The sequence below is a fragment of the Cryptomeria japonica genome, chromosome 9 (assembly GCF_030272615.1).
Source record: "Cryptomeria japonica chromosome 9, Sugi_1.0, whole genome shotgun sequence".
NCBI classification, from domain to species: Eukaryota; Viridiplantae; Streptophyta; class Pinopsida; order Cupressales; family Cupressaceae; genus Cryptomeria; species Cryptomeria japonica.
In genome coordinates this window covers 551,311,832-551,329,822 of record NC_081413.1, presented here as the reverse complement: position 1 = coordinate 551,329,822, position 17,991 = coordinate 551,311,832, and positions in this window count along the sequence as shown.

Genomic DNA, 17,991 nt, shown 5'->3' with positions numbered 1-17,991 from the left:
TTGTAATGAAGTTTTGGGGCATGTACTCATGGTGTTTATGTGGGAATTTCACTAAGATAAAAGATCCTATGCAAAAATGTAGTCAGAGATCACTATGGCTTATTGACTACAACGTATACCTTGACCATGTGTATATGAACCAGAATGGAGGGGAACCTTCCTTGTCTGTGATGTTTGTTTATAAGTGTGCCGCTCAACCTTGGTTTCCTATACCTCGGTCAAGATCAGTAAAAAATAAGCCCAATGATGAAAGAAAGCACTATGAAAAGCACAAAATTCCATCCATTTCATTTCATCTGAACATATCCTACTGTTACATTTGATCCATTAATAAATCTATATCACTACATATCATTCATACATAGTCATGACAATGGATAACTCTATTTTGATCCTCTTCCATAGGCACGGGTCCTAGGTCCTCCATACCTTCTATCTAACATTGAATCCCTCTCCTCACCCTCCCTATCTAGGTCATCATCACCGCATGCCCTACCTTGTGGCCCATCAAATCGATCAAGCCACATACATCTTAGTCCATCTAACAAGAAGGGCTGCATTCCCTGTGTCACCTAGGTCATCCTGTACACAATATTGTGTTTTCCTTTTAGACCCCACTGTCAATTGGTCAACCAATCAAAGACAATCAAACCAGACAATTACACCAATTGTCTAAGTCTCAACGAGTAATTCGACTCAGATACCTTGACTTCATCAGACAATTACATCAATTTCCTAAGTCGCAATAGGTCACTTTGACTCACTTACTCAGAGTTTATCTTGTTTGAGTAAACAACTAACATCATCTGCCACACTTTGACTTAAACTGGGGCAATTAAACTAATTACACCAGACTGTCCACACAATATTGATCAATTGAACAACATCAATCAAATGCACCACAATACTATATTTGCATCATATCTCCTGCATGACCTAAGGGTACTTATTGGCTTCCCATTACTCTCTACCGCTCACCATTCACCCTCATTCATTTCAATATCCTCCATTCTACAATGCCTGATTTTCTTTAAACTTTCGAGAGATCGCCCAAATTTTCAAAATTTTGTCCCATCTCTCAAGGGATACCTAACTACCAACCTAGCGCATGCTAGGGCATGTGCCATGCCTACTTGTTTTTCTTTGAAATGATGCGATAAACCGCACCATCTCAAAGAGGGGAAAATGTAGACACCCAAATATTTCCACTAAATTAAATGAATACTTAGTATTTATTTAATTATTTAACCATCGATCAACAATATTTAATTAATTCAACCTAACGATGTTCTTCTATTAATTAAATAAATTATTCAATTTAATTCATTAAACCATGCTCTCACAATTAATTAAATAAATAAAGCATATTTGTTTAATTAACCCCTCTCACATTTAAATACATTTATTTAAATCCCTAAATAAAAATTTATTTAAATTCATAAATCCCTCACCCACTTGCACTTTCTAGAAAATACAAGTTGCACACTAACCCTTATTCTAATCATGTCTAAATCCCTGATTATTAGCCTAATCCCCCTCTAAGTGTTTGCACATTCCTAAACTAAGATATTAGGGAAGAGTCACTTCTCAAAAATATCTAAGGCTCTCACAAAGCATCAAAGGCCTTCTCCCTTCAACAAGTTAACCCACATGGGTCTTTGACCAACCTAACTCACCTTTAACCTTTGCACATTCCCCCAACCCTTGGTTAATAGCTTATCTCTTAACCTAACCATCCATGGTAACCCTCAAGTACCCTCAAGACTTAAAGGCTTTGACCAATATAACCCTTTAATCCTTGCACATTCCTTTACCCCTTGGATAAAATATTTATCCATTAACTTAACCTTAACCTAACCACCCATGGTAACCATCATGTCTCCTCAAACATTTAATGCTTTGTCCCTCTTCTCTCAAGCCTTCCCTTGTTGACACTTGTCAACATGTGATTAACTTGAAGAGGAGCACATGGATTGAGGATCACCACTTCCTCAAGCAATCCTAGCCCTTCCTCAAATAACTCAATCCCAACTCTTCATTTTCCCATTTTCTCTATAAATAGGGCTCATTCCTTCATTATTGAGGTCACTCACACATGCACAGGAGTTATCCATGCATTATCATTGTTACTTAGAATTTGAGTGTTTTGTAGGAAGCCCTTTGTATCATGCTTTAGTTCTTCCACTGGTTGGAATTTCTATTTAGCCTCTAATACTTCATTTGCATCCTCATTCAACACTTGACACAATCAGCCATCTCCCATCCTCCATTTAACATCCCTTTTGTGCTAAGTTCTCAAACTAAGGGCATAAATCAAATAGCAACATGATCCTAGAGAGGAGGAGGACAGCGAAGAGTCGTGGCATAGGGAGCATCATGGGGAAGTTCATTTCCTATCTATCTTCTTGCTTAACTAATCTTTCTTTATATGTTTTGAAAGGGTTTTGAGTTCATTATGTTTATGGTTGAGCATGTTATTTAGATGAACTCACATTGGTTTTTCACTAATCCTCGTTTTCATAACATCATCATCAGTTCATGATTCTCTGGATGTAATCCGAATATTTTTGTAAGTCAGTGAGATTTCCTACAAGGCGGTGAGGTTTCCCTAAATGTTGTAGCCTTTCTGTGTTTACTATTTTGAGCAGTGAGCTATATGCAGTGTACCAAAATGCATGTGCATTCCTGTTGGCATTTGCATGAAGATTGCATTAATGAAATATTATGTTGTCATTAATGTCAATTAACCAGCAATGATATTGTTGTAATGTTGTTTTGTAACCAGTAAGAAGAGCTAGTGAAGGGAACTGTAAACCGGTAGGCAAGTTTGTAGAGTGAACCGGTATTGCTAAGTATTGGAGAGTTGAACTGGTAAACCCTACCTTTGATTTGATAAACCCTAACGGATTAAGTTTGGTGAATTGGTTGTATTGGTTTATGATCTGATGATGAGCAGTAATGATTATGACACGTATGCATATTGTATGAAGAGAGTTTCAAAGTGTTTTTGGCCTGTTGAGATAAAGGTTTTTGTCTACGGAATGAATAAGTATATTGCATGTAATGCAAAGTGCATGATGAGTTACCGAGTTCGATGAAATGATGATCAAGGAGCAGTAGAGGATTTCTTGAATGATGTGCAGAGACTGTTTTGTAATCCAACGATCATACTTGAACCGACTTGTTTGTAATCTCTATGAGAGAATTAGGTTTTTTTGTGTTACCGACCTATTGATTTGTTTATAAGGTCGATGGGTTGTTTTGTTTCAGAGTTGGTAAAGTTTCAGTTGAGTGTGTGGTTTCTGAATCGGATGATGTATCTGTAGTTTGCGTAAAGGCAGATAGGAGCATGGAAAGGATCTGAACAAGCAAGTGTAGTGCAATTCAAACAGATCACCAAACCCCTGTTGTTTTGTAACAATTACAACAACTTGAAATCCCCTAACTGGGTAAGCTCTAACAAGCTTAGTGTTATTTAAATCCTCTAACTAGGTGGTCCATTAGCTTGGATTTCAAATCCTCTACCGAGGTTACTCCTCATAGGGTATTGCTTCTAACAAGGCATTATAGTCAATCCCTTAACCGGGTGATCCCTAATAGGATCTGTTCTTAACAAGACTTTTTGTAAAGCTTTAACAGGCTTGGCTCCTAACAGGGTGAACTTCAGAAGAGTTCATATAGTTATCTTGTGAGTCTCATCTCACCGTGGTTTTTCCCATTTGGGTTTCCACGTCAAAAATATTTTGTCAATTGGTGAATGTTTTTGTGGTTATGTTTTCTATGGTTGGTTTTCTTAACTACTTAATCCACTTTGATAAGTCATGATAACCGTTAGCAATATGCAATTAAGTTTTACTTATGTCAGTAAAAGTATTTGGATGTTTATGAGTTTCAAGTTGTTTACTGTTAATCTGTTGTAACAGTCAACCGGTTAAACTTGACAGTGATATTGCATTTATTGTTTAGTGGTTTAACTTGTCATTTATAAGTTTACTTTGAGAGGTTGATTCTGAGATTGGTGAAAGTTTATAGTAGTTTTTCTATCTATTGATTCACCCCCCCTCTCAGTAGTTGACCAGATCCTTATTCTTTCATCATATCATCAATTGGTATCAAAGATTCTCAGGTCCTCTAAGGTCTAAGCCTAACAACTTGAGGTAAAGATCTTGTAGAACATGATGAAGAAGGAAGGTCAGAAGTTTAATAGAGACAACTATAGAATATGGAGTGATAGAATGAAAATTTAAATCAAGAGTCTAGGAAATCAATACTGGGAACATGTTGGTACTCAATATGTTGCACCTAGTGGGAGTATGACTGATGATCAGAAGAAAGAGCAACAAGAAAACAATCAAGTGCTAGAGGTTATTATCAGTTCTTTGTCTGATGCAAAATATGTTGATGTCCATGGTCTAGAGACTACATATGAGGTATAAAAGAAACTTGAAGAGATTTATAACGGTGATGAACATGTGAAGATTGCCAAGGAAGAGAGTCTAAGAGGAAAGTTCGATGACATGTAGATGGCTGAAGGTGAGAATATTGAACAACATGGTCAGAGGATAAAAGAGATAGTTGGTGAGATCAAGAGTGCAAGTGGTAAAGTGGAAGATACCATAGTGGTTAGTAAGGTGTTGAGAACCCTGCTACCGGTATACGCTATCCATGTTGCAGCCATTCAGGAGCTAAAATCTATTGACAAAACTAAGGTAACCCTTGACTCCATCATTGGTAAGCTTACTGCTTTTGAACTAAATGGTTATGATGGTAGTGTTCAGAAATCTGAGTCTGCATTTAGAGCTTCAGTTTCTAACCCATCTATGAGGAAAAGTTGAGATGTCAGTCACAGTTATGAATCTAGATCCAGAAGAGAAGTTGATGATGAAGACAAATTGGTTGAGCTTGAAGCATTATTGGCCAATTGGTTGCCCAGAGGTACCGGTAAATATAGAGGTAAATTACCTTTGAAATGTTTTGCATGCAACAAGATTGGATACATTGCATCTAATTGTCTTAATAGTGATAACGAGCGCAAGCGAGAGAAGTTTAAGAAGTACAAGGGAAAAGGAAAAAGAGATTGTCTTATTGCAGTTGATGGTGGTATCACTGATGAGGAATCTAAGGGTGATGCTAATAAAGACATTATGTTTGTAGCCATTAAAGAGGAAACATTTGATCATAAGGCTTTAGTTTCTCGCATGGATAATTCAGAAAATTGGATCATTGATAGTAGTTGTTCACATCACATGACTGGTGACTAGAGCAAATTTCTTTCTTTGAAGGAATTTGATGGCAGAATTGTAAGATTTGGTAATGACTCACCCTACATGGTTAAAGGTTAGGGAACTATTTCTCTTAATGGAAAGAGCAGTGCAAACGATGTCTATTGGCTTGAGGGTCTAAAGCACAATCTTTTGAGTGTTGCTCAACTTAATGACAAAGGATATCCATTGGAGTTTAAGATGGGTAGGTGCAAAATCTATGGGAGCAAAGGTGAACTAATTTCAACCGACAAGTAGACTAAAGGTAACCTGTTTCAACTGAATCCTAAAGTCAACAACTGTTTAATTGCTAAAGTAGATGATAGTTGGCTTTGGCATAGGAGATTTTTTCATATAAATTTTGATAACATTGTTAAAGTGAGTAAGTCCAAGATAGTGAGAGGTTTGCCTCAGTTGGACAAACCAGTTCATGCTCTATGTAAGGAATGTCAATTGGGAAATATGACATCCTCAACTTTCAAGAGCAAATCTTTTTCAGCAAAACATCTGTTAGATTTGGTTCACACAGACCTCTGTGAACCAATAAGGACTAAAAGTATTCAAGGTGACAGATACTTAATGATCTTCACTATTGATTGCTCAAGAATGATGTGGGTCACATTCTTGAAGGATAAAACATAAGCATTGAGTAAGTTTAAGGCATTCAGGGCCTTAGCTGAAAAAGAGAGTGGTAAGAAGATAAAGTGTCTGAGGACTGATCAAGGCGGTGAATTTACTTCTAAGGAATTCACTAGATATTGTGAAGAAAATGGTATCAAATGACAACTTTCTGCACTGAGGATACCACAACAGAATGGTATTGCTGAGAGGTACAATTGGTCAGTTGTTGAAGCTCCTAGAATGATGTTGATACAAGGATGTGTAGCGAAAAATTTGTGGAGAGAAGTTGTCAGCACAACTGTCTACGTTATGAATCAAATTTTGGTAAAAAGAGGTAAGGATAAGACTCCTTATGAATACTGGTATGGTAGATCACCTAATGTTAGTTATTTCAAGATATTTGGCAGCAAATGTTTTATTAAGAGAGGTGAATATGTTAGCAAGTTTGAGGCTAAAAGTGATGAAGGTATATTTCTTGTTATTCCACCAAGAGTATGATGGTATGATAAAAGAATAAGTATCCGATAGATTACTGAGAGGGGGGGGTGAATCAGTAAATAGAAAAACTGATACAAACTTCCCAAACTCAAACTCAAACTCACAAAGTAAACTTATCAATGAAATACCACTGTCAAGATCAATACTCATATAAATACCAGTTGACTGTTATAACAACTTAACAGTAAACAACATTCAACTTGTAAACATCCAAATGCTTCACTACTCAATGCTTCTGGTTATCATATCTCATCAGAAATAGTTAAGTAGTTAATCAAATCAACAATAAGATCATAACCATAAAAACATTCACCACATGATACAAGTATTTACACGTGGAAAACCCAAATAGGTAAAAACCATGGTGAGATGGGACTCACAAGAAAATATTTGAATTCTTCTGAAGTTCGCCCTATTAGGAGCCTAGCCCATTAAAGCTTTTACAAAAGTCCCGTTAAGAACTGATCCTGTTAGGAATCACCCGGTTAAGGGATTGTCTACAAATGCCTTGTTAGAAGCAAATATCTTGTAAGGAGCAACTTTAGTAGAGGATTTGAGAATCCAATCTAATGGACCACCTTGTTAGAGGATTTAATAAGTAACCAAGCTTGTTAGAGCTTACCCGGTTAAGGGATTTCAATTCTAATGTAATTGTTAGAAAACAATAGGAGTTTCTTGATCTGTCTGAATAGCACTACATTTGCTTGATCAGATCCATTTAAGCTTCTATCTGCCTTTACTCAAACTGCAGACTCATTCTCTGGTTAGGCAAACACACACTCAACTGATTTCTGCCAACTCTTGCCAACACCAAAATAAAAACAACTTTATTGACCTTAAATACAAATCAATTAGGTCGGTAACACAACAAAAATCTAATCCTCTCATCATCGAGATTACAAACAAGTCGATACAAGAATGACCATTGGATTTCATAGCAATCTCATCACATCTATTAAGAAAACCTTAACCACTCCTTGATTACCGCTTCCACGAGCTTAGTAACTCATCACGTGCTTTGCATTAGATGCAATACACTTTGCTCCTTCCCTAGACAAACAAACATACTAAAACAATTTGAACTTGTCTTCATACAATGACCTTACGTGTCACCATCATTACCACTCATATCATAAACCAACATAATCAATTCAAAAACCTTAATCGGTTAGGGTTTAGCAAAAACAATTGATAGGGTTTACTGGTTACATAACATAGAAAGGGTTTAACCTTATACATTGGTTTGCCGGTTCAACTCACAAACTTACATACCGGTTTACAAAGTCTTTTACAAATTTCTTCCTATCAGTTACAAGACAATATCAACATTAACAACAATATCATTAATATCATTAATATCATTATCAGTTCAATCGATATCAATGACAACATAACATGTCATTAATGCAATCTTTATGCTAATGCCAACAGAGTAAGGCCTACAAATGTTATAACAACCAGACACAAAGAATCATTGAGAATGATGATGTTCGAGTGGATGAGTATCCTGAAGTCTCAGGGGAAACCAATATGGAGAAAAAGGATGAAGATCCTTGCATTTTATTTTTGGAACCAGAACCTGTGAAACCTGAAACCGGTAAAGAAAATGTTGTTGTACTAGTTCAATCGGAACAAGTAGATTCAGAAGAAGATGATGATAATGAAGGAGAAGAACCTGAAGATAATGATCATGTTATTCTGAGGTATGTGAGACTCAATCAAAATCTTGACCAAATTATTGGAGATAAGGATGCTAGAGTGTTAACCAGAAGAAGAATTAGAGAAAATTATTGCATGATCTCCACTATTGAGCCTAGAACTGCTAAGGAAGCATTTGGAGATATCATTGGGTCAAAAATATGGAGGAGGAACTTGATAAAATTGAGAAGAATAATACATGGACCCTAGTACCCCGACCGGTAAATAAAAATGTGATAGGTACTAAGTGGGTATTCAGGAACAAGTTGAATGAAGACGGTGTTGTAGTCCACAACAAAGCTAGATTGGTTTGCAAAGGTTATGAACAAGAAGAAGGAGAAGATTATGGTGAGACTTTTATACCAGTGGCTAGACTGGAAGGTGTCATAACTTTACTTGCATTTGCAACACATAAGGGATTCAAAGTATATCAGATAGATGTGAAGTTAACATTTTTGAATGGAATACTGGAAGAAGAAGTATACATTGAGCAACCAGATGGTTATGCTTTGACTGATGAAAAAGACATGGTATGTAAGTTGCACAAAGCATTATATGGATTAAAGCAAGCACCGAGAGCATGGTATGAAAGGATTCATTCACACTTGATGAAGATAGGTTTTTAAAGAACCAGTGAAGATAGAAACATATATCTCAAATCTTATATACTGGTTAGTGAAGTGTTTGTAGATGATATCATATTTGGAGGCAATGATGACATGAGCAATGACTTTGCAAATGAAATGAAAAATGAGTTTGAAATGTCTCTAGTGAGATATAAAAAATTTCATAGGCTTGCAAATTCAGCAAATGAAGAGTGGCATTTTCATCACACAGTCTAAGTATGTGAAAGAGGTATTAAAGACATTTGGTATGAGTGACTGTAAACCAGTTGGGACACCAATGGTTACAGGTTATAAGTTGTCTAAGGAAGATGAAGCCACATCTGTTGATGAGAAGGAGTACAGGTCAATGATTGGAAAATTGCACTATGTTGTTCACAACAGACTAGATATAGCTCATGCAGTTAGTCTAGTTGCTAGATTTTAGAAGAATTTGAAGGAAACACATTTGATAGCAACCAAGAGGATATTCAGATATTTAAAAGGCACTATTGACTATGGATTATGGTATCCATATGAAGGTAACTTTGACTTGAAGGTGTACACAGATGCAAACTTGGCAGGTAATGTTGATGATAGGAAAAGCACAACCGATGGAGCATTCTTTCTTGGAGGAAGACTTGTTTCATGGAGTAGAAAGAAGGAGAGTTGTATATCACAGTCTACTGCTGAAGCTGAGTATGTTGCATCTTATATGAATTGTACCTAGGCTATCTAGATGAGGCACATTTTGGAAGGTTTCAAGATGAAGTTTACAGAACCTATAAAGATCTTATGTGACAATACAAGTGCCATAAATATTCCAAGAACCCTATTTTGCATGCACGAACCAAGCATATTGAATTGAAGTATCATTTCTTAAGGGAAAAAGTGTAGAGTAAAGATGTGATCTTGGAGCATGTTTCTACCAAGGAGCAGCTTGCAGATATCTTTACTAAACCTCTTCCTAAGACTACTTTTGAGTATCTTAGAAGTCAGCTAGGGGTTGTACCCCTTCATGAGGTGAATTGAGCATGATGTAGAGTACATCAGTCCTAGAGCTACTTGCAGAATTTTACAGCAGGATTGGTGTAGGAGTGTAGTTATTCCAAAGGGGGAGCATCAAGTTGCAAGTTGTTGATGCTGAACACTGAAGTTTTACATTGCACGTTTTACTTTCAATTTGGCATTGTTGTCAAAGGGGGAGAAGAACTATGTGATTATGTGGAAGAAGAATTGTATGATTGACAGAGATAAGATCTACAACCAGCTTGTAGCTGAAGACAAACTGAAGACAAGCTGATGATAAGGAGAGTACATGGTAAAATGTAAACTAGGATTCCTATTCACAATCACAACAATCAATGGTATTGATATTTGTATTGCCATCAATGCCAAAGGGGGAGATTGTTGACATTTGCATGAAGATTGCATTAATGAAATTTTATGTTGTCATTGATGTCAATTAACCGGTAATGATATTGTTGTAATGTTGTTTTGTAACTGGTAGGAAGAGCTAGTGAAGGGAACTGCAACTGGTAGGTAAGTTTGTAAAGTGAACCGATATTGCTAAGTATTTGAGAGTTGAACCGGTAAACCCTACCTGTTGATTTGATAAACCCTAACCGATTAAGTTTGGTGAATTGGTTGTATTGGTTTATGATCTGATAATGAGCGGTAATGATTATGACACATATGTATATTGTATGAAGAGAGTTTCAAATTGTTTTTGGCGCATTGAGATAACAGTTTTTGTCTAGGGAATGAACAAGTATATTTCATGTAATGCAAAGTGTGTGATGAGATACTGAGTTCTTTGAAGCGGTGATCAAGGAGCGGTTGAGGCTTTCTTGAAGGATGTGCAGAGATTGTTTTGTAATCCAATGGTCATACTTGAACTGACTTGTTTGTAATTTCTATGAGAGAGTTAGGTTTTTGTTGTGTTATTGACCTATTGATTTTTTTATAAGGTCGATGAGTTGTTTTGTTTCAGAGTTGGCAAAGTTTCAGTTGAGTGTGTGGTTGCCGAACCAGATGATGTATCTGCAGTTTGTGTAAAGGTAGATAGGAGCATGAAAAGGATCTGAACAAGCAAGTGTAGTGCTATTCAAACAGATCAACAAACCCCTGTTATTTTCCAACAATTACAACAATTTGAAATCCCCTAACCGGGTAAGCTCTAACAAGCTTAGTGTTATTTAAATCCTCTAACCAAGTGGACCATTAGCTTGGATTTCAAATCCTCTACCGAGGTTACTCCTCATAGGGTATTGCTTCTAACAAGGCATTATAGTCAATACCTTAACCGGGTGGTCCCTAATAGGATCTGTTCTTAAAATGACTTTTTGTAAAGCTTTAATAGGCTTGGCTCCTAATAGAGCAAACTTCAGAAGAGTTCAAATAGTTATCTTGTGAGTCCCATCTCACCGTGGTTTTTCCCATTTGGGTTTCCACGTCAAAAATATTGTGTCAAGTGGTGAATGTTTTTGTGGTTATGTTTTCTATGGTTGATTTTCTTAATTACTTAATCCACTTTGATAAGTTATGATAATTGGGAGAAATATGAAATGAAGTTTTACTTATGTCAGTAAAAGTATTTGGATGTTTATGAGTTTCAAGTTGTTTACTGTTAATCTGTTGTAACAGTCAACCGATTAAACTTGACAGTGATATTGCATTTATAGTTCAGTGGTTTAACTTGTCAGTTCTAAGTTTAGTTTAAGAGGTTGATTCTGAGATTGGTGAAAATTTATATTAGTTTTTCTATCTACTCATTCACCCTCCCCCTCTCAGTAGTTCATTGGATCCTTATTCTTTCATCATACCATCAATTGGCATCAGAGCTTCTCAGGTCCTCTAAGGTCTAAGCCTAACAACTTGAGGTAAAGATCTTGTAGAACATGATGAAGAAAGAGATGAAAGATGAAGAAATAGAGCTCGAGGAGCTTGAAGCACTTATTGCTAGAAGATTGTCTAAAGGTGCCGGTAAGTATGAAGGAAAGTTACGTCTTAAATATTTTTCATGTAATAAGATAGGATATTTTGTATCAAGGTGTTTGGAAAGAGATATAAATCCTAAGAGGCCATCTAAGCCATATAATTCTAAATATTATAAGAAGTGTTATTATGCTTCTAATGAAGGTGTGATAGATGATGAGTCTGACAATGGAAATTCTGGAGATGAATTTGAGTTCATTGCTATCAAGGAAGATGATCCGACAACTACAGATTCTACAAGCTACATTAATGAGGAGAAAGCCCTAGTTGCTAAAGTTGAAGAGAAAGATGAATGGGTTATCGACAGTGGTTGCTCTCATCATATGACTGGTGATAAGAGTGAGTTTGTGAATATGGAAAAGTATGATGGTGGTGTGCTAAGATTTGGTGATAACAAGGCTTATGTAGTCTGTGGTAGAGATTCTATTTCTCTTGATGGTAAGCATAATACCGATGATGTCTTCTATGTTGAAGGCTTAAAGCATAATCTTTTGAGTGTTAGTCAGATGGTTGATAAGGGATATAACTTGCAATTCAAGAATGACAAATGTAAGATTTTGAGTAGCTATGTAAGATTTTGAGTAGCTCCAAAACTGAGATTACATCAAGTACAAATATTAAAGGTAATATATTTCACTTGAATGTTGGTGGTAAAAGTTGTTTGATTTCTCAGATTGATGAAAATTGATTATGGCATAGAAGGAATATGAACTTTGATTGCATGGTTAAGATAAGTTCTGATCAAGCAGTAAGATATCTACCTAAGTTGGTTATGCCTTCTAATATGGTATGTAAGGAATGTCAATTAGGGAAGCAGACAAGAGTTACTTATAAGAGAAAACAATATAATTCTAATGGATTGTTCGATCTTGTGCACATTTATTTGTGTGGTCCTTCTAGAGTAAGAAGCTTGTAGAGTGACAAGTATTTCATGTTGCTGAATGATGACTATTCAAGGATGATGTGGGTTACATTCTTAAGGGAAAAATGTGAAGCATTGGATAAGTTAAAGATTTTCAAAGCCATCGTTGAGACTGAGACTGGATTGAAGTTGAAGTGTCTGAGATTTGACAGAGGTGAAGAATTCACTTTTGGTGAGTTTAATGGATACTGTGAAGAACATGGAGTGAAAAGACAGTTATCTACTTCTAGGACACCATAGCAGAATGGAGTTGTGGAGAGGAAGAATAGAACAATTCGAGAAGATGCTAGAACCATTATGATTCAAGGAAATGTTTTGCATGTGTATTGGAGAGAATTTGTGAGTACTGCAATATACACTCTTAACCGGGTAAATATCAAAGGTGAACTGGTAAGACCTTGTATGAGTTATGGTTTGGTCATGCTCCTACTGTTAGATATTTCAGAATTTTTGGAAGTAAATGTTACATTAAAAGAGAAGAAGATCTTGGAAATTTTGATGCTCGATGTGATGAGGGAATCTTTCTTGGATATTCTACTTATAAGAGTAAGGCCTACCGGTGTTATAACAAAAGATTAAGAAAAAATGTTGAAAGTGCTAATGTGAAGGTTGATGAAGGAAATGAGAGACAGACTGGGACTCGCAGATATGATTTTGATGATCAGGATGTGAGTTCAGATAAATGAAAGCTAGTACAAACCCATAATCAAATTTAGATTGATCTGAAAAAGATAGAGAATCAAGGAGAAGATGCAAATTCTAATGCTGAAGAAAGAGTTCAAGAATCGGAAAATCAAGGAAATTCTAAAACTCCTAGGTATGTGAGATTGAATCATTCAAAGAATTAGATCAAAGGAGATAAGAGTAAAGGTGTGATGAATAGGAGAATACTTGCAAAATTTTTTTGTTTGATTTCTAAGATTGAGCCTAAAAATGTTGATGAAGCATGTAAAGATGAGAATTGGATTAAAGCTATGGAAGAAGAACTTAATCAGATTGAGAAGAATGAGAAATGGGAATTTGTTCCTAGACCTAAGGATAAAAATGTAATTGGAACTAAATGAGTTTTTCAGAATAAGTTGAATGAACAAGGTGAAGTTGTTAGAAACAAAGCTAGACTTGTGTGTAAGGGATATTCTCAAGAAGAAGGAATTGATTATAAGGAGAATTTTGCTCTGGTGGCTAGAATTGAAGCTATTAGATTATTTATTGCATATGCTTCTCACAAAGATTTTAAGGTTTACCAGATGGATGTCAAATCAACCTTCCTTAATGGTGAGTTGGAAGAAGAAGTCTACATCGAGCAACAAGATGGATTTCAGTTGACAGATGAAAAATACATGATTTGTTGGTTGAAGAAAGCATTGTATGGGTTAAGAAAGCCCTTAGAGCCCGGTATGCCAGATTGGATAAGTATTTGATGAAACTTAAATTCAATAAAGGTACTGCTGACAGTAATTTTTATTTCAAGATTGATCAAGATAACATTTTGATTGTTAAAGTTTTTGTTGATGACATTATTTTTGGGGAAAATGATTGTTTATGTAAGAAATTTGCTGAAGATATGCATAATGAATTTGAGATGTCTATGATTGGTCAAATAAAATTCAATTTGAGATTGAAAATTACTTAGTTGGATAAAGGTATCTTCATATGTCAGAGCAAGCATGTGAAGGAATTGTTGAAGAAATTTGGTTTGGATGACTCAAAGCTAGTTTGTACACCTATGGTCACCAGATGCAAATTGACAAAAGAAGATGACTCTTTGAAAGCTAATCAGACCAGATATATAGATCTATGATTGGTGGATTGTTGTATTTGACTCAAACTAGACCTAATATTATGAATGTTGTGTATCTTGTTTCTAGATTTCAAACTGATCCTAAGGAATCTCGTGTAATTGCTGTTAAAAGGATATTCAAATATTTGAAAGGATCAGTTGATTTTGGTTTATAGTATCCTAAGCATGATGAATTTATCCTGAGTGATTTTACAAATGTTGATTGGGTAGGTGATGTTGATGACCGGAAGAGCACTACTGGTGGCACATTCTTTTTGGGTAAGAAGTTGGTGTCATGGGAAAGTAAGAAGTAGAATGTTATTTCTTTATCTATTATAGAAGCTGAATACATTGCTCTTGCTAGAAATTGTACTCAGATAGTTTGGATGAATCATATATTGAAGGATATAGGAGTTATTTATGATGATCCTATTGCTATATACTATGATAATTCAAGTTCTATCAATATATCTAAGAATCTGGTACTACATTCTAAGACAAAGCATATATCTATCAAGTATCATTTCTTGAGAGAGAAGGTGAATGAGGAAGGAGTCAGATTGGAGTATGTATCTACAAAGGAATAGATTGGAGATATCTTTACGAAGCCTTTGCCTAAATATACTTTTGAGCATCTTAGAGAGAAGCTAGGGGTGATTTCTCCTCCTGATGAGAACTAAGATGCATGGATTTGCATTGGTCCAGTCAACTTAACAGAGATATCTTGTGATCTAGATTGATGTGTGATGGATGATACTTAGGGGAAGTAGTCTGTGTGTTGTGAGTCAAATGTTGAGATTTGTAAGCTAGTTCAAAGGTATAGAAATCATGATATAGTTCAATGCCTTTGTCATTAATGTGAAAGGGGGAGAATAGCATGTGAAAAACCCTGAAGCAATTTGGGGTGATTCACAGTGACTTGAGTATGAGTTGTTTGTTTTAGGGGGAGTTGATCTTTCTAATTTTGTGGGAGATTGTTGAGAGTTGATTTCTTTCTTTGCATTGATTATTTTTCACATTTCATATGTTTCCATCAATTCCAAAGGGGGAGATTGTTGGATATTTCTTGATATGTTGTCATTGATGTCAACATATGTGAAAATTGTTTGTGTGTTTCAGTGTTGCAGTCAGATTAAATAAGTTGGTTTAGCATGTGTGTTGCAGATGAGCTGATGCAGTTTAATGGATTTTGTGATAAGTACATCTAGTTGATTTAGCAAAAGTTTTAGAGGTCCGATTGATGATTTGATTGAGTTGTGAGATTCGGTGTTGAGGGTGGTTATTCAATCGTTCAGTATTGGCAGGTTTTGGTAAATCCATGTGTATTACTCCAGAATTGCAATATCTTTTATTGCGGATGTGTGGGATGTGTTCTGGACATTGATGTGTGTCCTCAGTTCAAGTGGTTCATGACTTGGCAATTCATAAGCAAATCTTTCAGTTTGATAGTCTGTCTTGTGAGTGTTCGTGAGGTCTGGTATAATGATTGTGATGATTCTTGTAATCCAAGTTATTGCGGTTGGTATGGTGTAACTCATGTTGCTTGAGGATGATTCTAGATTGTGTGCTAAGTGCATTAGTGGTATGCATTGATTATTGTGTGCATTATTGAAGACTTTCCTTATCTGGTAATCTTGTTCATGTTATGTGACATTCAAAGTGATGTAGCATGTTGCAGATGATCAAGGCATAATCCTTGAAGGTGTTTCATATTTGTAGTGGTTGTTTAGGTCTAAACTATGTCTTAGCCGACATCGTTTTAGTCTGCGTGTATTATTGTATCATGTGTGATTATATTTTTGTAATATGTAGCATGTGGGGAGCCGACCTTGAAATAGAGGTTGATGACTTGTACAAATGTATGTAACAATTATTGAGAGGTATCATGCTATTTGCGAATATTGTATTAATCATTCAATAGCTGGGATATGGTGTGAAGTTGTGCAAATTTGTGAGAAGAAGTGTTGCAGAATAGATTTGACAGTGAGCTTAACCAAAATTGTACTCAGGCATATGAAGATGTTATTTCATCAGTTCATGATTCTCTGGATGTAATCCAAATGTTTTTGTAAGTCAGTGAGACTTCCTGTAAAGAAGTGAGCCTTCCCTAAAGTTTGTAGCCTTTCTAGTTTTTGAATTTTGAGGAGTGCGCTCTAGGCAGTGTGCCTGAATGCATGTGCATTCCCCATTGTAATATTTCACTTACTCCTAAGAGGGCATTATCTCATTGTGGGTCGGTTTCCACCATGGTTTTTTCCTTAACTGAGTTTTCCATGTCAAAAATATTGGTGTTATGTGTGATGTTGTCTCATGTTTTATATGTTCATTTTTAGATTTGATTTGTTGTTTTAGTTGCATAAAGTTTTGTGCAAATTGATTCACCCCACCTGTCAATTTGTTGTATTGTTGCCAACATGACGATGCAACATCTCCCATGGGCCACTCCACCTTTTCTCACATCCTAGTGGATATTGACATCTTCTCGCCTCTCCCTAGGGATGTGGTCCTTATGGTCAAGGATAGGCCTTGGATTCATTCGTTGGACTCAGAGGGCCTCCCCTTTCGTTGCAGAAAATGCTTTGCCACGGGTCACTTAACATCAAATTTCTCCCTCCTACGTCACAAGGGTGAAAATACTTGGTAGAAGGATACCACCTTGGATCATTTGACTATCTATGCTACTAACTCGACTGATGAGTCGTCCTTTGCTAAGAATTTTATTGTTGATGCTACTGTTGTCCATGGGGATTCAACTGTAGCTCCTAATTTGCAGCTTGGTTCCACACCTATCGAATCTGCTCCTAATGCCACCATTGCTACTATTTTTTCTCCTAATGTTGTACCTCCACAACAGGCTGTTGTTGTTTCACAAAAACCTTTTGAGGTTCTACAACATCACTCTGATACTATTTCCCACTAAAACTCTACGGAGTCACTTCTTCTCGACCTCTCTCTTGGTGGTCTTAATGATTATATCGCCTGGACTATGGTTCATCTCAAGTGAAAAGGAAAATCCTCCCCCCTTGCTTAATCCCCTCCCTGTCAAGGTTTAGGCGTCTCTACCTCCCCTTGAGTAGGGACTGGTTAGTTTGTTTGTCTGATAAGCTTTCTTGTTTGTTTGTCTGACCTTGTTGTTTATGGGCTTGCTCCCATGGTTAGTTTTTTCACTGCCTGCAGGCTATTGTAAGGGTCAACACCTTAGTTTTTGCTGGTCTTTAATCAAAAACATATTTTTAAGAATAATTTAACTTAAAAATATACTAACACAATTAAATTTTATGTTTAAAACATGTATTTTAAGTATAAGATAAATTTTGTCCAAGGGGTTGAGCTTAACTGGCTAAAACACTGGGTTCTCACTGTGGAGACCCAAGTTCAATTCCCAATAGGGACATCTGAAGTGGAATTCTAAGTTGTGACTCTTGGCCTTCCATAGGATGGGGAAGGTCTTGGGGTCAATCTAATGGAACTCTAAGCTACGACTTTTGGCCTTCCATAGGATGGGAAGGTCTTGGGGTCAATCTAATCAAACATAATAATAATAATAATTCAAAAATATGTAATGGGAATGGGGCCCCCTACCGTGTCCCCACTGGTTCATAGCTCCAGTCA